This window comes from Bos indicus, chromosome 29, assembly GCF_029378745.1.
Source record: "Bos indicus isolate NIAB-ARS_2022 breed Sahiwal x Tharparkar chromosome 29, NIAB-ARS_B.indTharparkar_mat_pri_1.0, whole genome shotgun sequence".
Lineage (NCBI taxonomy): Eukaryota > Metazoa > Chordata > Mammalia > Artiodactyla > Bovidae > Bos > Bos indicus.
In genome coordinates this window covers 46,221,107-46,243,037 of record NC_091788.1, presented here as the reverse complement: position 1 = coordinate 46,243,037, position 21,931 = coordinate 46,221,107, and the positions used below count along the sequence as shown (strand labels likewise).

General features: G+C 49.3%; 1 protein-coding gene across 7 annotated transcripts in view; it reads left to right on the top strand.

Moving 5' to 3' along the window:
• The first annotated feature begins 3,515 nt into the window (after positions 1–3,515).
• KMT5B (lysine methyltransferase 5B) overlaps positions 3,516–21,931 on the top strand; it is a 53,926-nt gene continuing 35,510 nt past the window's right edge. Inside the window, exon 1 of one of the 7 annotated variants that reach the window (XM_070782557.1) lies at positions 3,516–3,916. The gene's annotated coding sequence lies outside the window, so the exon portion shown is untranslated. Of the gene's footprint in view, positions 3,917–4,012; positions 4,202–4,508; positions 4,895–21,931 lie in introns of those variants that run through there. The other 6 variants (XM_070782554.1, XM_070782552.1, XM_070782556.1 and 3 more) reach the window with 6 other exon arrangements.

The following is a 21,931-nucleotide window of genomic DNA, read 5'->3' as shown; positions in this document are numbered from 1 at the left end:
AGCGACTAACGCACACACACAGGATGATAGATGGTGATATGTGCTAAGGAGGAAACCAACCAAACCGAACACAAAGGCCATTAAGAGAAAATAAAAGCTAGGTACTGGACCTGAGCAAGTGGGAAAGGTCTCTTTCTGGGAAATGGAATTTGGCGTGCATGTGTGTTTTCAATTTTAACCTCGTTTTATGTGAAATGCCTATGAAACACCTAAGTGGCAGTGTCAGAAGTTTAGAGACGTGCAGGTGGGGATGGGAAGATGGGCATCTTTGGTACATAAGTGGTTTTGAAGCTATAGAGGGGACTCCTTGGGCAGGATCAGGACTGGCACCTTTGCACAGGTGAGAGAACAGGCGTGTAGACAGGCTGCCTCATTGGGCCCAAATCACATGGCTGCTAGGTTGTGGAACTTAGATTCAAACCCAGGTCAGACTCATGCCATGGCCCTAATCACAGCTGCCTTGGAGTCTTGCTGCTGTTGACTTGGCCTTGGGCAGGTCACTTGACCTTTTCTTCTCTACCAAAGCAGGACTGGGCAGTGGAGGGGCAAGCACGATGCACGGGGCGCTGCGATGCTCAGGCAGGTGGCTGAGGAGCCCTCAGTCACCCAGACGGATCATTGGACTCACCCTGGGTATGTCCCCACCCTCTTCCCGCCACCCACTCTGGCACCTGCTCCCATCAAAGCGGCCCTGCCTTCCGGGCAGGGGTGGGGTCGGCAGGGGTAAAGGGAAGACAGGAGAGCAGAGTCTGAAAGCCAAGGTATCGCTTTACATTGAGAAGCCACCTGCCACCCAGACTGGTATTCTGGGCTCAGCAGGACCTGTGGGCCCTCCCTGTGGGCACAGGATCCCAGCAAGCAAATCCCTTCCAGCCAGTGGCTGCGTGAACCTGGTATTTGAAGAAGGGGCGTGGGAGAGGGATGCAGGTTTGGTGGGACCCAGGTGGGTCTCTGCAGTGCCCCCTGGGTCCTTCTGGGGGGACTGGAACAGATCCCGTGGCAGGGGTGCAGCGCCCAGGTCAGCTGCGGGCTTGGCTGGCACTCCTGGGCTTCCGGGGCTGGCCCAGGCTCCTTCCGCCAACTCAGTCTTTCTTTAGAGTTGTTAATATCTTTCCGTCTGTCCAGGGCTGGTGGGGCCCCACCGCCTCTGTGGCTTAGCACCTCCACTCGGGGCATCCAGCGGCTTCACGGTGTAAATGCCGGTGGCTCCTGTCACGTGGGGGGCTGGGCAGGTGCCTGGCCACACTACTTCCTGTCCCCCACCCCCCTCCTCTGCCAGCTGGCAGGAGGCAGCCTCCAGCTGGCCACGCTCACTGTGGGGAAGTCGAATTTCCAGTCTCCCCCAAGCAAAGCTGCTCTGGGCTGTGGCCTCTGGCCAGCTCAGAGAGCTCCGGCCCACCCTGAGGGCCTCGCAGCGGAGGCTGGAAGAGCAGCCAGCAGCACAGGGGGGACGGGGAGGGGGTGAGGGGTGGAGACAGGCTCAGAAGTGGGGAGCCGGAGGGACTTGTGTCTGGGGTCACCCATCTGCCTCCCCTGCTCCCTGCAAGTCACCGCCCGGAATACTTGGGCTGGCGCTGGGCCGGAAGCGAATGGAGCCAGCGTCTTGGGAGTCTGGGGACTTGTCAGGGTCCGGATTTGGGTGTCAGCCGCAGGGGGCGCTGTCGGGATGGACTCTGGAAAGCTTCGAGTGGGGAAAACAGAGATGTTCGGGGCTGTGAAGGGCTGCCTGGGCATGGCCGGACTTGGGGCCTGGGCACCGAGACCCAGGGGAACCCACACAGGACTGTGGTGCCCCCTGGGCTTCTTCCTCCAGGGAGGAGATAGGGTGGCAACAGCAGTCTCAGTGGGGTGCGATTTGAGGATTTGGAGCCAAGCACTATGAAAATAATTGGAAAGTTTAGCCATAAATCAGAAGCTAGTGAAACATTAGTTGTGCTAGCAGAGAGGAACGTGGCAAGGCAGCTTCTGATGTCAGAGACGCCCGAAGGCTCTCAGAGTGAAAGAGCAGAACGTGCAGGGTCCTGAGCCGATAGGCTTCACCTGAGGGGTGGGGAGACCCCACACAGCCCCATCCCCGCCCAGTGGGCTTCCCCAGGAGGCAAGGTGAGGGCAGTGGGAGGAGCGCTGGTGTTTAAGGTCTAGTCCCGCCTCCACCTCTGTTAATTCCTGTCCTCAGCCAATCACTGTGCCTCAATTTCGCATCTGTGAAAGGGGATAATAAGCGCTACGTCTGCCACTCAAGGTCAAAAGGGAGAGAAAATAAAGTAAGCAGTCGTGTTGGTGGTGGTGGTTTGGTGGACCACAGACCTTGTGGTCATCGACACGGTCCACGAAAGCCGCTTTTCTGGCATGTCTACTCTGTGCCAGGCCCTGGTAATGGCAGGAAACCAAGGAAGGCCCGGGGTTCTTCCTGGAATAGAAGGACCCGCCTGTCTAGCCTGCCTCCTCTCTGTAGGACCGAGCTGGGCTCTTTACCACCTCCTCCCCCACTCCGGCCCCAGGGCTTCTGCACTTCTCGTGCTTACCTTTCTCAACCACTCCCTTTTCCTTCCATACCCACATCCACTCTTCCGGGTGGCGGAGACGTTTAGGCACCAATACCGTGCCATCTGCCGCTTGTGGCAACCTCAACTTCTTGGCCTCTGCGCTTTTTATCAGGATAAGGGCTCTGCTTCAAGCCCTGACTGTGGAGGTCGCCTCACCTCTCGATGCCTCAGTCTCCCTACGTATAAAGTGGGAAAAAACGGTCCCCACCTCCTGGGAGTCGTTGTAAACCAGACAGGGCACCAAAGCTTGAGAATGGTGCCTGGTATCCAGAAAAGGATGTTTCTCTCAGGATTGTTATTTTGCAGCCATTATCATCAACCCCGCAGGCAGAACCAGAGGGCGAGGCAGCGCGCCCGGCCCGTGGGAGCCTCTCAACAACTTCCCGACTAGCCTGAGACCCAGGAGGGGGCCCCCATCCTTGGGTACCGGCACTGCCCAACGAGGGAGTGAATCGGCAAAACCCGTTTCTCCGAAAACCCGACGCACAGTAGGTGCTCAAGAAATGGCCGGCTGACGTTAGGAAGCTAGTGGCCGGGATGATGCAGGCTCACGTCCCGCTCCCTCCCACACCAGGCGGTGGAACTCGGGCTGCCCACACGGTCTTGAAGGGTGTTATCTGCTCCCAACGACACCCACTCCCACAACAAAGAGGCTCGCCTCCACGGGGGCCACCCAGTCTCGGCGCACCCGGGAGGCGCAGAGGGCGAGAAGCCTGCCCGTCCCCCACGGCTGACCCCCGTCCTGACTCAGAAGCGGTCCCCGGTGGGTGCTGCTACGCCAGGGACTGAGGATTGGAAGGCAGCCTCGAGAGACCCCGAGCGCAAGTAGAGACCTAAGGCCCAGGTAGCGCCCGAGGGGCGCGCGGCGACACCGCCTCCAGCCGCGATTTAAAGGGCAGCGAGAGGCGGAGGGATCCTTTCCGACCGCTCAATACGAATCCCTCCGCTGCGAGCGAAGCGAAGCGACGACTGGCCCCGTCCTCTCGAAATTCGCTTTTTTGTTCCTCCGCCGCGGGAAGCAGCCGGCGGGGGAACTCATTTCTTTCTCGGGTTTCTCCGCCTCCCCCACCCCCACCCAACCCCCAGTCCCGTAAAAGCAACAGAGGCGGCCGAAGAATCGCGAGCTGAAGTGGTGTCCCTCCGCCCGGCCGAGGGTACTCCTTTTCGTGTCCTTCCACCGTTCCCGGGCGGCGTCCGAGCGGCTCACCGGGGGCGGCGACGCGTCTGCGGCGCGGACGGCGAGGCTCCGGGGCTATGAGGTGAGGGCGCCCGGGCACCGGAGACGGCACGCGCGGCGCCAGGACCCGGGGCGCGGAGTCGCCAGGCCAGCGGCTGCCTCCGGGATTCCCTGAGGCCGCGCGCGAGGCGAGGTGAGGCCCGCGGCGCGGGGGCGCGGGGGGCGCGGCGCGGTGGGGGCGGGGGGCTCCGGCCGCGGCTGGGACTCATTTCCCGACAGCGGATGGAGCGGGCGGTGCTGCGGCGGGGGCCGCCATCTTGGATTTTACTCTTCCCATTTTTCTGTGGAATTTTTTTTGGTGATTAATTTTCTTGGGGGACGAGAAAGTGTCGCCGGGCAGAGCGGGGGCCCCCCCCAGCGGCGCAGCGGCGGGGCGGCGGGGCCTCGACGCGCCCCGAGGAGGAACGGGTAGCGCCCGGTGAGCAAGGGGGCGGACGCCGGCGCGGGCGTGCGGGGGGCGGCGGGGCACCGGCCGCGGGCGGCGGGCTGGGGGCGGGCCGGCAGGAGCGCGGGGGGCGCCGGGCCGGGCCGGGGTGGGGGGGCCGGAGCCGGGGCCGCGGGGGCGGTGGGGGGAGGGGCGCGGCGGCGGCGGCGAGCGGGGGGCGCGGGCCCTGCAGTGGGCGCCGCGGCCGGAAGGGAGCGGTAGCGGCCGCCGGGCAGCGCCGGGCCGGCCCGCGGCCGCACGAGGGGAGCAGCCCCGCCGCTCGCGATTGGGGGACTCTGTTTTCCCTCTTCTCCAATGGGCAGCCGTGAACGGTCTCGCCCAATCTGCTGTCTCCGCCGCGCTCAACTTTGGGTTGTTTTTGTTTGGGCTCGAGCCTCATTCCTGGTCTCCTCCCGGGCCCGTCCTCCGCCCCGCTCCGTGCCTTCTGACGGCGGCCCCGGCACCTTGGCCCGGGCTGGCCTCCCTGGCCCCTGGCTCCCCCCGCCCCCTGCGCTTCGGCCCGGTCCCCCTCGGTCTGTCGGCGTCTCGGGTCCCGAGGACACGCGCTGGTCCTCCCAGAGTGACACGGTCCCCTGCATCCCCGGAGATGATGATCCGCGTCACCCCCAACTGTGAGAGTGGGGGAAACGTGAAGAAGGTGACAACTGGACCTGACTTGCTGGAACGGTATAGAAAAGCACTTGGGACCCAGAGAAAGTCACTCTTTGTCGGTTTGGGTTCCGTTGACCCGGTTTTGGAGCTCTGGCTTCCGACCCATTGAGTAGGGGAAACTTTTTTAAGAATACTGAGGAGGCGAACGTGTGTTTTTTGAAATTAAGTTTTTCAGAACTTACCAAACGAAATTCTCTCCGGCGGCGGGGGGGAAGGGGGGTGGTGGGGATCTTTATTTAGAGTAGGACGCAGAGGAATTGATTGGTTGTGATTGTGCTACTTTTCATCAGGATCTTTTTCAGGTGTAAAGCGTTTTGATATAAACTACAGTGGAGCATGGCTTAATAAGATCATTAGTGGAAACAGTTGCCAGCTGAAGCTTTTTTTTCCTTCCCCTTTTGGTCTTTAATAGTAAGAACACGCCTATAACTTTTGGGGATTAATTGTCCAAGTATAAGCATTGACTTTATTTTTTGGGGCTCCAAAATCACTGCAAATGGTGATTGCAGCCATGAAATTAAAAGACGTTTACTCCTTGGAAGGAAAGTTATGACCAACCTAGATAGCATATTAAAAAGCAGAGACATTACTTTACCAACAAAGGTCCGTCTAGTCAAGGCTATGGTTTTCCACTGGTGTTGTATGGATGTGAGAGTTGGACTGTGAAGAAAGCTGAGCACCGAAGAATGGATGCTTTTGAACTGTGGTGTTGGAGAAGACTCTTAAGAGTCCTTGGACTGCAAGGAGATCCAACCAGTCCATCCTAAAGAAATTCAGTCCTGGGTATTCATTGGAAGGACTGATGCTAAAGCTGAAACTCCAGTACTTTGGCCACCTCATGCGAAGAGTTGACTCATTGGAAAAGACCCTGATGATGCTGGGAGGGATTGTGGGCAGGAGAAGGGGACGACAGAGGATGAAATGGCTGGATGGCATCACGGACTCGATGGACGTGAGTTTGAGTGAACTCCGGGAGTTGGTGATGGACAGGGAGGCCTGGTGTGCTGCGATTCATGGGGTCGCAAAGAGTCCGACAGGACTGAGCAACTGAACTGAACTGAAGCATTTTGAAGAAGGAAGGGAATATCAGTTTTGCCTGAAATCATCACAGATAATTTATACCTATGGGGGAAATCGAAGAGTTACTTAGTATAGACACAAATTTACTTTGTAGCCAAATGTTTAGGGCCTTCACCACAGGTGTGGTCCTGTCACTGTGGGGCTCCCTAGATTCCAGGATTAAAGTCCACAAACGCTCTGATCCCAGCCCGTGTGGGAACTCAGGCCCCTTTTCCAGTTTCTAATCACTCAGCATTCTCTTCAAATGTCTAAGCTCCGGCCCCAGCAGTTTCCCCTTCTGCCATCTTTTGATGTCTTGCCCAGCACTCTTGCATTCCTGACCCTGGAATGACACTCTTCAGAAGGGCCTCATGAGAGTGTGACCTTCTGGGTAACTCTTCCACACCGCACAGAGCTCTTACACACGTGCAGAGACTGAGCCCTCAGGTTAGAAGGCACACCTGTGTGTTCCCTGAGCAGTTGTTACATTGAATTTGGTTATTTACCTGCCCATCCCCTCGTCTTTTTGGTAGCTTATTATCTTCTCTGCTCAGAGCAGGTGCTCAATAGACAGTTGATGAAAAATACTAACTTATTAATAGAGCTTGGTGATTTATATGTAGTTCTTCAAAATACGTGCATTCTATTATTACAACATTGTTTTTGTCAACAAAACCACTTAGTTTGAGAGCGAAAGGAGTAATGGGGATATTTACCCTTCAAGCGGAGAAGAGAGTAGGGCTTAATTTTTTACCCATAAACTTTGAAACTAAACTCAAAGTCATTTCCAAGTGCTGTCCTGCCTGTGTTTTCATTTGTCGTCTTGTGCACGCTGAAGTGCTTCTGTTCTAACTCTCCACACCGGAAGCAAGTAGCAGTGGGCAGCTTGGGGGTCTGGTGGAATATGCCTGTAAAGGAAGTGGCTGCAGGTTGTGTCTTTGAGCTTTGAGTTTTGTGGGTGGGGCATGCTGGTTTACAAGTTTTCCCTTGGGTCCTACATATCTGGGATTGAATCTGGTTTCTCTTAGTTTGAGTATCAGTTTGTGGCCTTGTAGGACATGAGCATGTGGCCTGATTGTGTTGCAGAGTCATTTGTGTGTGTAGCGTGGTAGCAGCTCCCTGTCCACAGGGATGCCCTTCACACGGCTTAGGAAAGCAAATCTGTTCAGACAAATGCTGTCGATTCCGTTATCCTGTGCTGCCTGCCATGGATGAGCTTTACTTTCTCTCCTCTCATAAAATCCGTCTTTGGTGGGCAGGAGTTACAGGTCTCTGTCAGCCCTGGAACACTCTAATTGCTAAGTTTTCCACACGTTGTTAAAGATGGGGACCGTGTGTCTTTGTTCCAGTGTGTATCTTAGTTCCACAGATACACTGAGGAAATAATAGAGCGTGGATAGCTGGGTCTCAGGTGGAGCTCTGTGCAGTAGAAGTTTCATGTGTAAAGATGTAACTCAGTTTTTCGGCCTGATTTTTAGTTACTTTTTATTTGGAGGGAAAATGTATTTGCTGATGTGTCTTGGTGTAGGAAATGGTTTTAATTGCAATTAAAAGCACACACTTAAGTTTACTACTGTGTAAAACTAGCCAGTGCACTTTAAATTGCAAGTATTAGGAGTTCTAACCATTAAAACACAGTGATTTGAAAAGTAACTTTTTTCTTGGATAGACTGTCAACTTTGAAATCTTAAAAAACATACTCTGAAGCTCTTAAGTATGAAATGTGAATTGAACCCTGTGGTGTCATGACGGAGATCCACGGAACAAGCTGTAGAAGGAAGGGTCCTAGTGAACAAGTCAGGAGTTCCACTGGGCTTAGGCAAGTTTCACAACTTTCTTTAAATTCTATCAACTCTACATTCCGTCCCCCCTCCCCCTCCCCCCAAAAAACCCTTTACAAATCTGGTTTTACTTTAGTTCTTACTATAAGCCCCTTCCCCATAATTTGGTGTTTCCCAGAAGATTAGAAGTGTTGGTTGGGAGAAAATGGTCATGTTTAACCAATATCTTAACTCTGTATTTTTCTACTAATGTGACTAGAGTTTGTCTTTGTCCAAATCAGATTACAGAAAGTCTGAGTAACTTTTCACTTACAAATGTATCTTGTTTTATTCAACAGACACGTCCTCAAATTTTAGTCACGCACATCTTATTTAACTTGCTTTACAGGACTTTACTATTTTAAAGGTGTGGAATAGAGAGAATCCATCTGTGCAGGAAAGACTCATTATTTTGTTTTTCTAAACCCACATTAATGTCTAGTTTAAAAATAAAAACACTTTTCTTTTGATCCCCATGTTGCTCAGAGGCAGTGGATATATTGTCTTTATATAGTTGGTGATGGAATCAGAACTGTTTGCATTAATTCTAAAATATTCTCACAGAATGGGAAAAAAAGTCACTGATTTCCATAGTCATTGATGCTCTGAATTATGTTTTGCTTCATGATTTTCCTCCCATTGGGTTGAAGGGCTCCTGGGACCGCTGGAGCACTTTGGTCGCTCACTGCTTCTGTCTCCCGTGCCAGCCAGATTGGGGGCTGGCAGCGTCTTCGTGAGACAGACGCAGACGCGAGCACTGCACGGTCTTCTCTGAGGATGTGCATAATTTCATAGTATAGCTATACAGACAGTTCCGGGGCTGGATGAAGGGCCACTGGAGTAAGAATCGATACCCGTGTTCCAGTCTGCCCCTCCTTATTTGTTTAAAGCATTGATGGGGCCAAGCCTTAGTTTCTTCATCTGTAAAACAGCTAAACGTTAACCTCTGACATCACTTGCAGTTCTAAAGTATACTCTTTTACACTTAGTCACACCCATTTTCTCACTTCTAAGAGCTAACCTAATCACTTTGCCATCTCTCCAGTTGGTTTACATAGTTCACCTGTGTATTTCACATAGTCTCGCCTCCTTGTTTTGAAATATTAAGTTGATGGTACAGCTTACAATCAGGCTTCCCTGGTGACCCAGTGGTAAAGAATCCTCCTGCAATGCAGGAGATGCAGGTTCAATTCCTGGGTCAGGAAGATCTAGACAAGGAAGTGGCAACCCGTTGCAGTATTCTTGCCAGGAAAATCCCATGAGGAGCCTGGTGAGCCACAGTCCATGGGGTTGCAAAGAGTCAGACATGGCTAAGCGAGGACAGACGCACAGCTTACAGTCAGTCGGGTTTTAGATTTTGGAGACGGGGATCCCAGAAGTTTGATTCCTCAGGTCTGTCTGGCTCACACCTCTCTGTGGCTCCTGTTTGTCAGTTGCATTTCTGCAGGATGTCCTATTCTCTGTATTAGGAGAGCACACAAAGGAAAAAGCAAGTGAGAGACCTCTGTGGGTGATGCACGTGACTCCAGTCTTGAGGTAGTCCTCCCAGACTTCAGCAGGACTCTCGAGTTCTAGACCCAGGCTATCTGTTTAAGGCAGCTTGACTTCAGGAAGGCAGCTTCATTCTGAGGTTCAGCCATCTCACGTGTGGTGACAGTACCTGTCTCACCTAGCTCATAGTGTTGCCAATCTGGGGAACCCTCGGTATGTGTGTTAGGATGAAACAAACAGCTGACCTGGGCGTCTGTATAGGAGCACCAGGTCTGTAGATCTCTTGTGACGCTAGGATTGCCTCTCAGGTCTAAGGCAGAAGAGCCCTTCAGGTGAAGGTCGTTCTGCTGTTCTGCACTCCTGCTCTGCTCATCAGATTCCTGGCTTTCTCAGGCTTCCCTTTGGTTTTGCAAAGGTCCCCCCCCCCACCACCCCCCCCCCCCCCCCACCGGCTCCGTAGTTGTCTTGTGCGGTTTCCCGAAAGCTGAAACTCTCGTGTGCCCTCTAGTGTTTCCTGGATGCAGACGGTATTCCAGCACCACGAACAGTGCCTGGTGGCTCCCAGGAGTTTGTTGATAAATCCTGGATTGAGTTGATTCTCAGTCTGCAGAATGAGTCATTTTGTCTGTCTCATTTTTAACAAGGTTGAAATATCTGATACAGTTTAACCTCTGAAGAGTATTTTCAAGAAAAGCCCTTATGTTGCATGTTGTGAAGGGATATGTATTTTTGGCAAGAAAACCAACTTACTGTTAGGAAGATGGAACCCCCTCCCTCCACCCACCTGCTGAAGAGTAAAGGGGGCTGATCCTTCAGCCAGTGAGCCAGTACAAACCCGCTTCTCCCTTCCCCTCAAAAGAGACAAAAAGACACCTCATTCAGTGGAGGATTTAGACCAAGCCAGTTGCCTCAGAAAGTATTCATTTGGTGGGTGTAGATAGATGCCGGAGTGTTTTTGATCCAGAAAGGTGACTGGGTCTCTATTCACGCCTTTTGGTTTCTTCTTCGTGATCATCCAGTGGGAACTCTGTCCCACGTTAGTCCCTCCTGTAGCCTACTTGTCTCGTTTATAGCTCTTACCAGAACTTAGGTTTCACGCTTGTCTCATCTCACACTGCACCCTGAGCTCTGTGAAACCAGGAGCAATGTCTGTTTTGTTTTAGGGTCTTGCTTTTCACCTATGAGGCAAAATATGTTTAAAATTTCGTTTGAGTCAGGCTTATATTGCTTTCTTGTATGGTCAAGAGTGTATATGTAGTCTTTCAACGTGGCCTTTAGTTTTTTCTCATTCTCTTAAGGCTTCCTCTTATTTGTGAAATGAGGGTGATAATAGTCGTATAAATTATTGTATTTTTTAATGTTTTATGTTACAAATTGTGTAATTTGCTATTGTATGTTTATGAATATTAAAAACCTTGTATATTTAAGGTACTGTGATAGGGATAAACGATACGACGTATATGAAGTTATTAGCACAGTTGCTGGATCATAGTGCAAGCAGCCAGGTGGCCCCTGTGGCGCTCAGCTCTCCGTTTGTGTCTGAGCGGACGCTTGCTCAGCCATGTGTTGGGCACTGGTAGGCGCTGAGCAGCACATATCCCCAAACACTATGAGGTGGGGTGCTCCTGTGCAAGGCCTGTCTGGCTCTCAAGATGCCAGTGTGTGTTTCTGGCTTCTTTTCTTTTCTCTTCACTCCGTTTTTATTTCAGTGACCGTGATAAAGCTCAGAAAGTCGTCTTTTTGGTATCATGCATTGGTAGCGTATTACTTTGTCAAGAAGTGGCAAGTCTGTGGCTTAGACAGTGCTGACTTGCTCGCTGAGCTGCAGGCTCCTGTCGCGCTGCTGCCGCCCAGTCGCATCCAGCTCTCCGCGGCCCCAGAGACTGTGGCCTGCCAGGCTTCTGTGTCCATGGGATTCCTTCAGGCCAGAAAACTGGAGTGGGGTGCCATTTATTGCTCTATTCACAGTCACTTCTCTCCTGAGTTTCAACATCTTAGAACACTGGGTACTGCCCCTTCCTCAAATTTAGCAAATCCAGACTTTCTCATCTTTCCTGCAAATGTGTTCCTTCTCCAGTCCCTAATGCAGTTAATGGCCACCTTGCAGTGTCCCCAGCTGAAACTTGTGTCCCAACTGGAGGCCTCTGACGTGAGTCCTTTCTATCCCTCAGCACCTGCATCTGGTTTGTCACTACGTCTTGCCCAGCTTGTGTTTGAAACATGAAGCCTTTCCTCTCTCCCCGTCTGTTGCTACTCTTCGTTGCATTTACTTCTTTTAAGTGGTCTCTCCCTCTGGTCACATGCTCTTCCACTAGTGGGATACTTTCTGTGAGTAGAGTTGAGCATATTCTCTAGTCTTTCATCTGTATAACGGGGGGGAAATGAAGTGCCTCCTTTACGGGGCATGACAGTTACATGATAAAGTTAATTTAGGAAGCACTAGGCAATGGCACTCCACTCCAGTACTCCTGCCTGGAAAATCCCATGGATGGGGGAGCCTGGTGGGCTGCAGTCCATGGAATCGCTGAGGGTCAGACACGACTGAGCGACTTCGCTTTCACTTTTCACTTTCACGCATTGGAGAAGGAAATGGCAACCCACTCCAGTGTTCTTGCCTGGAGAATCCCAGGGACGGGGGAGCCTGGTGGGCTGCCGTCTATGGGGTCGCACAGAGTCGGACACGACTGAAGTGACTTAGCAGCAGTAGCAGGTGAAAGGGAGGGCTTCCCTGGTGGCTCAGTGGTGAAGAATCTACCTGCCAACATAGGAGACAAGGGTTCGATCCCTGGGTTGGGAAGATCCCCTGGAGAAGAAAATGGCAACCCACTCCAGTATTCTTGCCTAGGAAATCCCATGGACAGAGGACCTGGTGGGCTGCAGTCCGTGGGGTCACAAAGAGTTGGACACAACTTAGTGACTAAACAAGAGCAAGTGAATGGAGGAACTATTGTTGTTTTAAGAAATGGAGTTATGGTAAGAAAGATGATGTTTTATCAGATACACAACAAAGTATATTTATTCTGTTGTATCAAAATCTAGAGCTCCTCTGACTGTTAAGTTAACATGTGAGATGTATTCAGTGATGTTTAATTATACATTGGTGCCGGAAGTCACCCTCCTTCTCTTCAGGAGCAGTAGGAAAAGCAGAGCTGATCTCAACTCTGTCATAAATGAGCGCCTTGCTCCTTTTCATTTTCTTGAAACTCCGTACTTTTTCTAGTGGATGAGCTGGTGTGGTGTTTCTTTTTCTTGCGGGGATTACGGTAGGACGAGGAACGGGGACTTTCTGTTTGACTCTTGGAAGTTGTGTGAGTGACACACCAGAGTGCGGTCTTCTTTGTTTCTTCCGTAGTTACACGCAAAGAGGGGGCACTTGGAGACCTTTATTGTAGTAGCGGTTTCTGCTCATCTAATCCTTGTGCCGGGCTTCTCTTCCTTTTCCTAATGAGACATTAGCGAGGGTGAGTGACTTGTCCGTGGTCATGTTGCTGGAGAGTAATGAATGGAGCCAGGGTGGGCCCCGGGCGCTCTGCGCCCTCCGAGCCACAGCCCACCCCAGGGTGTGCGCTGCCCTCTGCCCAGTCTGCCACCCGGCAGACTCAGTCTCGGCCCAAGACTCGGACTCAGACCAGGATTCACGTTTTGTATTCTTCTCCCCCTTGTCTTTGCCCATAAGAATCGATGATTCTTTGTTCTACTTCCGTCAGAGCTTCTCGGGAACTGTGGACTGTACTTACAGGGTCTTGCCACTAGGTGTCATCTGTTGATAGAAGAGTGAAATGCTCTTTGGGTCCCAGAGAGGAGGGTAACAAAGGAAGCGTCCTTGATTTTGTTTATGGGCACTCCTAGGTGAGCACGTGGAGTGAATGTGGAGAAATAGGGAAGGAGATTGGGGGCAGAATTTCCCTCGGCAACCACATCAGCTAAAACCTTTATTTTAGAGATAGCTGCTGAGACAGTTGGAGACACAAATCTTTCTTGCGTAGAATCCTTTGTTGTGATACATAACTGGTGTACGTACGGTGTACGTAAATAAGGTGCTTTGAAGCAGTATTTTCTGTAGTGAGGAGTTTTACATGCTCAGTTGTCGATCAGTGGCCGAATAAGTGTAAGTGTTGTAAACATCTGATTGTAGACCTACCAGTGGTGGCTCTTTTGCTGTTTACAATGGTCTGCTAAGTGAAAAATTTAACAGTTTTAATTCTCATCTTTTGTTGTAAACATATATGAATATATAATGTTCAGTACGATGCTTCTAAGGAAGGTCTTGGTTAACTGTGCTTAAGCACAGTGCATGAGTAATTCGATGTTTAGTTGAGACACCAGTTGTATCCTCACAATCCATACAGCTGTCTGTAGCCGTGTTGATACCTGCAGTTGAAGGGGGAAATGACCTTAAAAATGTATTTTAACAACTGTTTAAAGGTGCTTAACATCTCCTGTAATGTGTTGGAATTTTATGCATTTCTGGAGTCTAACTGGAATGTATTTATGCTTTGGTTTACTTTTTCACGGTCTCCGTATTGCTTTCCTGTGTGTGCTGTAAAATACCACAGAGGTGGTGGCCTGTAACGGCAGACTCGTCTTCTTTCGCAGCTGCGGTGGGCCGGAGGCAGGGGCTGGGCGGGGCTCCCTCCAGAAGCTCTCCGAGTCTTGTTCTTGGCCTCCCCAGGGTCTGGGTCCGTGCGTTCCTTTGCTTGTGGCTGCCTCTCCACTCTTGTGGTCTTCTGCTCAAAGTGTATGTGGTGTCAAATCTCCCTCTGCTCTGCTCTTTTAAGATCATTTGTGATGACATTTACGGCCCACCTGGATAATCTCTTTCATCTCAAAAATCTGATTTAATCATATCTCCAAAGACTTCTTTCCTTGTAAACTAACATTCACACATTGCAGATTAAGATATGATAGCTGTCTTTGGTAACCATTTTCCAGCCTCCTTTTGAGAAGTTATTGCAACTAGTAACCTGGTTCCATCCCTGGGTCGGGAAGATCCCCTGGAGAAGGGAACGGCTACCCACTCCAATGTTTTTGCCCAGAGCATCCCATGGACAGAGGAGCCTGACGGGCTACAGTCTGTGGGGTCACAAAGAGTTGAACACGACTGAGCGACTTTGACTCCACTGGCAGGATTAGTGACGCCATCTCTAGCTATCCTTTTATCCTCACGGGGTGGCTGGAGTATTATTGTGCATTGGTGGGGAACTGCTGTCTTCAGGCACCATCCTCTTGCTGGTCTGAGTGGGGCTTTGCCTCCTGAGACTGCTTGAGAAAGCTGTTGAATTGACTGAAGCAAGATGCATATGAGTTTGTACAAAAGCTGGAAGAGAAAAACAGAAATGATACTTTTTTAGTCGCTCTTTTACAAGTGTAAAGACCCGTTCTTTGCTCTAAAGTTTAGTGCTAGATGCCCGGTGAGCACAGAATCTGCGTGACAACTCCAGATTTGGAGCAGCGCCCTGCCCTAGGTGAGGGTTTTCTGCCAAATTACGGAGAAGAATCATCCCTGAGACTTCCAGCACTACCACTGGTGAACTCTGACAGGTCATCTGAATTCTTGAATGAGATTTGTTTTCTGGCAGTGTTTACAGGAGCAAGTTTTAAGGTTACAGGTGTGGTAGCTTTCATGGTAGTTTTCTAACAAATCGGCAATGCACAGTTACCCTGTCAGTTAGAGTCTTAATGGAGCAGTAATGATCCCAGATGCTTCTGGTGGCTTTGCGAGGCTTCAGCTGGTCTCATTGCGTGAATTATACTGGAGGATTCTGTGGAACCTCAGCTGTATGTTGGATGCAAGTGAGTTTGGAATAGCCGTTGACAAAGACTGACAGGAATTCTTTGGTACGTGTGTTATAGAGTCCTGTTGTCATTTTAGACTTGAAAGAACGGAGAACCTGTATGTGGCAGTGAGGTTTGTGACTGGAAAGGGGAGTGGACCTGTGCCGTGTTGGGCCTTGTGATGGGTTCCAGTGATTTGAAAGTGGACCTTATCTTGATCGTGCTGTGTGGGAAAGGCAGGCATCATCAAGTAATACACGAAGAAGCGAGTGCAGTTGTGATAAGCACCGTGAAGGAGAAATGTTAAAGCGCGTATCAGGGCAGCCTGCTGGGCTGAGGACTGGCCGGTGGGCACGCCGACGGGCAGAGCCCGGGGTGTGCTCTTTGCTCTTCTGGGGCGCGTGTCTGTCTGCGGTTTCCTCTCTGGACAATGCCTTTTATTTGTGTTTGTCTTCTTGTGCTTATTTTAAATATAAAGCTCCTGGGAGTCTGGCGTTGTGACAGTGTGAGCATCAGAGTCCACAAGCATTGAAAACTTGTAGAAGGATTTCAATGACATTTTTTCACTTCCATCTGCCTAGAAGTCTGGTTTTAATTGCTGTGAGTAAAGTTTTAGAAATTGGCTTTAACTCACATACATATGGATGATGCAGAAGGATTTTTGTGAAATCTGTTTTATTTTCCTTTTTATACTTATTCTTTATTACAAGAGTAGTATATGCTTATTTTGAAAAGTCAAACCTTTTGAAGAACATGTCATGTAACAGTTAAAAAATTGCTTGTAATCTCCTTCTCCACAAACTGCTAACTGTTTGGTGTACTGAATTGTTTTCTTAGCAAATTGTAACTGAATCACTTGAAAAAGGTTTGTTCTGCTTTTTCTCAATAAAGATTTTCAAAAGCCCTCTAGCAAGCTAGAGCCTGCTTTTAAAAACATGTTAACTTTTTCATTTCAGCCACTTGGGAAATTGTTTCCTTGTCAATGGATAATTTCTCTAAGATAAACTACCTTCAGACAAGTTCAGTTGGAAACTGGTTAGAGAGTTCTTGGTGATGTTACCAGAATTGTGTCAAAATTTTTGGTACTCTTTCAGAATTGATGTTTTCATTTTTATAACAGATTTTTTAAAATCCCAATTTGTACTTAGGATACTCAATGAAACTTCCTGTGCACAAGTTTTAAGTGAAAAAGAACTGAGAGTAGAGCTCTCAAATTGGAGGCGAGCCGATGAGCTCAAAGGCACGGCAGTTGTGGTCCTTGTGAGCGCGCATAAAGGACACTCGCACAGTGGGAGTCGGGAGCCTGCTGGCATTTGCTGAGGGTCCCTCACTGGAGATAGAGTGGGCACACCGTCTATGAAGCAACTCGGTGCTTTCTTTGGAAACTTGAAATTCAAGTATTAGGGGGACCGGGCTGTTTGTTTTTTTCCAATTATAAAGAAATAGGTTCACTGTAAATGTTTTGGGGAATAGTCTTTTTGATATTAATTCTGTTCCCCCAAAACAGCCATTGCTGTCTGTTGGTGATTTGGAATTCATGATGGGGTGTGTGTGTGTGCTTTTTACCTTAGTGGTATTAAAATGTGGTCAAACTTTCCTCTTTAAGCACAACTCTATAAAGAATTCTTTCAATGCTTTCCTCTTTAAATGCATCTCTTGTTTTAGCAGTTTTCTGGTGCATTTTGTATCATCATGAGTGGTGTCCCCTTTTCTTTACGTTTGAATTCTCCAGGTCACAATACTGGAGTGGATAGCCTTTCCCTTCTCCAGGGGCTCTTCCCAACCCAGGGATTGAACCCCAGTCTCCTGCACTGCGGAGAAGGCAATGGCACCCCACTCCAGTACTCTTGCCTGGAGAATCCCAGGGACGGGGGAGCCTGGTGGGCTTCCATCTCTGGGGTCGCACAGAGTCGGACACTACTGAAGCGACTTAGCAGCAGCAGCAGCTCCTCATTGCGGGCGGATTCTTGACCAGCTGAGCCACAAGGGAAGCCCTTTACATTTGACAGTAGAGTCTCAAGCACGGGCGGCCTTCCCCACCTGTACTGCTCCAGTGAGACCCTTCCTTGTGCTTCAGTGTCAGATAAACTCCCAGGTGCGCTTCCCTGGTGACTTGGTGGTAAAGAACCCACCTGCCAGTGCAGGAGACACAAGTTCAGTCCCTGGGTGGGGAAGATCCCCTGGAGGAGGAAACAGCAAGCCACTCCTTTATTCTTGCTGGGAAATCCCATGGATGCAGGAGCCTGAATAACGACAAGAAGAAACCCCAGGGGCGTGTAGGGGTGAGGGAAGGTGTCCCATCCCAGAGCACAGTGACAACTGCATTTCCCTAAAGCCCGGTTGTGTCACTTTTGTGACACCTATAAAAACAGGGGGCAAAGCCTTATACAGACACTTTGGAATTCCGTCCATCAGCATACTTGGGTGATTTTAGTCCCTTCCTGATAACTAGTAAATCTGTTCATTTAAAAACTTAACAAAACAAAGATCCTGAGAAACTCTCAAAGCATGCTGGTCTCAAGTTGACCTATCCCCACCCTCTGAATGTTACAGATATCTTTTCTGACAACTGAAATTTAGACTCTTTTTCTCTTATTTGAAGCAAATGAAAAGAACTTAGGACTCTCTTTACTCATGATTCCTTTGTGCCATCTAGTTCTTTCCCCATGAGCTCATGTTTCAAGACATTATGTCCATTTCAGAAGTTCTTTGTCCTTTCCAAGAGAGGCTCACAGCGGCCCAGACCCTCAGAGATCTGCCTGATGAGCCCCGCAGCCAGTGCCCAGCCGGGCCTCCTTCCTGAAACGCGGGGCCCTGATTTACTCTTGCTTCGACTCCTTCCTCACTCTTTGCTCCTCCGGGTGTCCTCAGCTGCTGTTCCATCATCTGGAGTTCTATATACCTGGGCCCCCTTGGCCCTTGACATCTTTCCTCTATACTTCTCCCTGGGAGATTTCACTTGCTCCTGTGGTTTGACCTCTCACTAGTCCCCAGCTCCCAGGTGTGTACATCCAGCCTGGACCTGACCTCCAGGGCCTTGTGTCCGGCTGCCTAGACATCTCTGCTTGGTCTTTTTTTAACAGATACCTCAAACACGACCAAACCAAACTCCTCCCCCCCGCCCCACCCCGGCCCCTACCAAAACCTGACCTTCCTGTGGTCCTAGTCACCTGTATAACTTCTGAGTCCCTTCTTCCATTTGCAAGCATATCTGAGACCTCTTTCTTCCGCACAGTGTTAGCAAATCCTGTTTGTCAGCAAAACCTTCTGAAAGGATCCCTGAACTCACACTCCTCCCCCACTCTGCTACTGCGGGCCACCAGTATCCATCTCTCCTCTCATTTACTGCTGTGGTCTCTTAACTGCTTTTTCTCTCGTCCTCCCAAATTGTTAGTTGCTTAATTAGTGCTGCTCTTCCAAATGCATTCAAGCTCTTCTTCATAAGAGCAGCCAGCAGAGGCCTTTACCACTCAGCTCCCATCCCTACTGTTTTCTCACTGAGAGTTAATGCCTAGGTCTCAGCCAGGGTTTGGAGGCCCCCGTCAGTTGTTTCTTCTGGGACCCTCCCTGGCCTGCCTCCTGCCCTCTGACCCCCTCCTGTGCCGCAGGGCTCTGCTGGTCCTTCCTCCCCCAGCTTTGTACCTGCCCTTTGCCTGTGCTCGCTCTCCAGTGCTCCCGGTGCTTCTCCCTGCCCCGCCTGGGTTCCACCTAAAACACCCCCTGCCACTTAGAAATGGTTTTATTTTCTTCAAGGTGCTGGCGTTTATTTGCTAATTTGTCATTTTCTAGAGCTTTCTTCATTAGAATTTAAGCACAGATGAGGGCAGAAGCCTTGTTTGCTGCATCCTCAGTGACTGGAGTGTAGTAGATGTAATAATTTTCATGAATTTTTAATTGGGAAATCAGAACAGAGAGTGATTTGTAAGTTGTTAGGCCATTTAAGGAATAGCCAGTACTCCTTTCTTAGATTTTTTTTTCTGCCAATTTTGGGATGAATTTGAGGTGATTTTAACTTCTAAATACAGCTCAGATGCTGTCAACCACGTCAAGACCATGGTAGTATTTCCATGTGAGCCTGCTGGGTTCCAGGCCAGAGAGACTGCACCCCTCCTCTGTTGGGAGGGGGAGCCACCCCGTGTCTTGAGCTCCTGTTTCTCCTATGAAAATACCTACCTGTGTTAGCTTTTCAAATTCCATCTCCACCTTTAATATGAAAGTGTTCTTCTAGCTCATCGTTTTGTGGGAATGATCATGCCAACAAGAGCAGATCCTGTACTCATGAGGGCAGAGCAGACGATGACCTGATGGTTAGTAGAGGCTATGTTTATTTTGAGCTAAGAAGTTATGCATAGCTCCCAATCTCTGCTAGCTTTACTAAAACTGCTTTCACAGAATATTCATTGTGAGCTGAAGTCTTTTGCTGTAATGATAGCTGTTGTTATCCAGACGAGTGGAGAGTATTGGCGCCTCTGCTAGAATATGGAATACACCCAGACATACGTGCAGTGTGTTCATTCTAGTGGAATTCAGCGACGTCTTCTGATTGACAGAGTGCTCGTTATGCTTTGGTTCCTTAAGTTCAAATAAAATAGTATCAGTTGACTGTAATATAATTGAGACACCCCGGGTTATGCATTTGCTCCTTTTTTTGGTCATTAACTTACATTTAATTGAAATTATGTGTAAGTTAGAGTGGATCTCAGTCTGTTCTCCATGAACTGAGTTAGCGTGTACTACTAAAATGATTTATTGGTGAACTTTCTGAATTCTTGGGAGAAATTGGGTTGACAGGTATAATTTCCTCAAATTAAAATTTTTATTCTTTAATTTTCCTTAAAAATTTGACATCTCTTCTTTGCCCTAGTAGATAAACAAGTAACTTAGAACAGGTTCAGACCCTGGAGTTGCATCAGAATCACCTGGAGGGCTGACTAAAGCACGGACTGCTGGGCGTTGTCCCAGGTTTTCTGCCTTTTTCCTCTGACTGGGAGCTTGGCTGGGGCTGAAGGGCTCTCTGGGGAGGTGATTTGCTCGCTCTTGTGTCTCTTGATTCTGTCTAAAGCCGCATTCCTCTTTTCCTTTTGTATCACTGAGGAGTATTAGGACTCCTAAAAAAGGCTTCAAAACACGTTCTTTCATCATTGTCTGTAGGTCGTGTGTTATCAGTATACGTAGACATCCTTGAGATGAACTTCCTTCTTAATGTTTTCTCTGGAGGTACAGAGTCGGGTGGACCCGAAAGCACTGTGGTAGGTGCATGGGTGGTTGCTGGTTGTGAGAGCTGTGCCGCCTGTGCCAGCCCTGCCCCGGCTGCCAGTGCCAGCACAGGCACCTTGAGGAAGAAGAGAACTGGAGGTCAGGTTATAATTTATAGTCCAAAAAATACGGATGCGGCAGCTCCTGTGAGGCAGTTTAGATCACATTCTGATTTATTTATTCTTTCATCAGTTGAGTGCCTTTGATCTACTTTGTGCTATGCTAAGGAAAAGAAAAGTAGGTTCTTGACCTCAGGAATTCTCAGTCCCTTGAGGAGGAAGACTGTTGTTGTTCATTCTCTGTCATGTCTGGCTGTTTGCAACCCCATGGACTGCAGCACGCCAGGCTTCCCTGTCCTTCACTATCTCCTGGAATTTGCTCAGATTAATGTCCATTGAGTCGGCAATGCCATCCAACCATCATCCTCTGTTGGCCCTTTCTCCCCCTGCCCTCAATCTTTCCCAGCATCAGAATCTTTTCCGATGAGTTGGCTCTTCGCATCAGGTGGTCTGAGTGTTGGAGCTTTAGCTTCAGCATCAGTCCCTCCAATGGATATTCAGGGTTGATTTCCTTTAGGCTTGACTGGTTTGATCTCCTTGCAGTCCAGGGGACTCTTAAGAGTCTTCTCCAGCACCACAATTCGAAAGCATCAATTCTTCAGTGCTCAGCCTTCTTGATAGTTCACATTCGTGAACTCTCACATTTGTACATGACTAGTGGAAAAAGCATACTTTGACTATACAGACCTTTGTCGGCAAAGGTCTAATATGGTGTGTGGGTTTGTTGTAGCTTTTCTTCCCAGGAGCAAGCGTCTTTTATTTTCACAGCTGTAGTCACTGTCCTCAGTGATTTTGGATTCCAAGAAAATAAAATCTGTCGTTGCTTCCACTAGTTCCCCTTCTCTTTGCCATGAGGTGATACGACCGGATGCCATGATCTTAGTTTTTTGAATGTTGAGCTTTAAGCCTGTATTTTCACTCTCCTCTTTCACCCTCATCAAGAAGCTCTTTAATTCCTCTTTGCTTTCTGCCATTAGAGTGTTATCATCTGTGTGTATCTGAGATATTTGATATCAAATATTGTTGATATTTCTCCTGGCAGTCTTGATTCCAGCTTGTAATTCATCCAGCCCAGCATTTCGCACAGTGTACTCTGCATTGAAGTTAAATAAGCAGGGAGACCATGTTTAGCCTTGACATATTCCTTTCCCAGTTTTGAAACCAGTCCATCGTTCCATGTCTGGTTCTAATTATTGCTTCTTGACCTGCATACTGGTTTCTCAGGAAATAGGTAGGTAAGGTGGTCTGATATTCCCATTTTTTTAAGAATTTTCCAGTTTGTTGCGATCCATTCAGTCAGAGGCTTTAGGATGTCAGTGATGCAGAAGTAGATGTTTTTTGCAATTCCCTTGCTTTTTCTGTGATCCAGCGGATGTTGGCAATTTGATCTCTGTTTCTTCTTCCTTTTCTCAATCCAGCTTGTACATCTGGAAGTTCTTGGCTCGCTTACTGGTAAAGCCTAGCTTGAAGGGTTTTGAGCATTACCTTGCCAGCATGTGAGATGAGCATGATTTTAAGGTGGTTTGAACTTTCTGTGGCATTGCCTTTCTTTGGGATTGGAGTGAAAACTGACTTTTTCCAGTCCTGTGGTC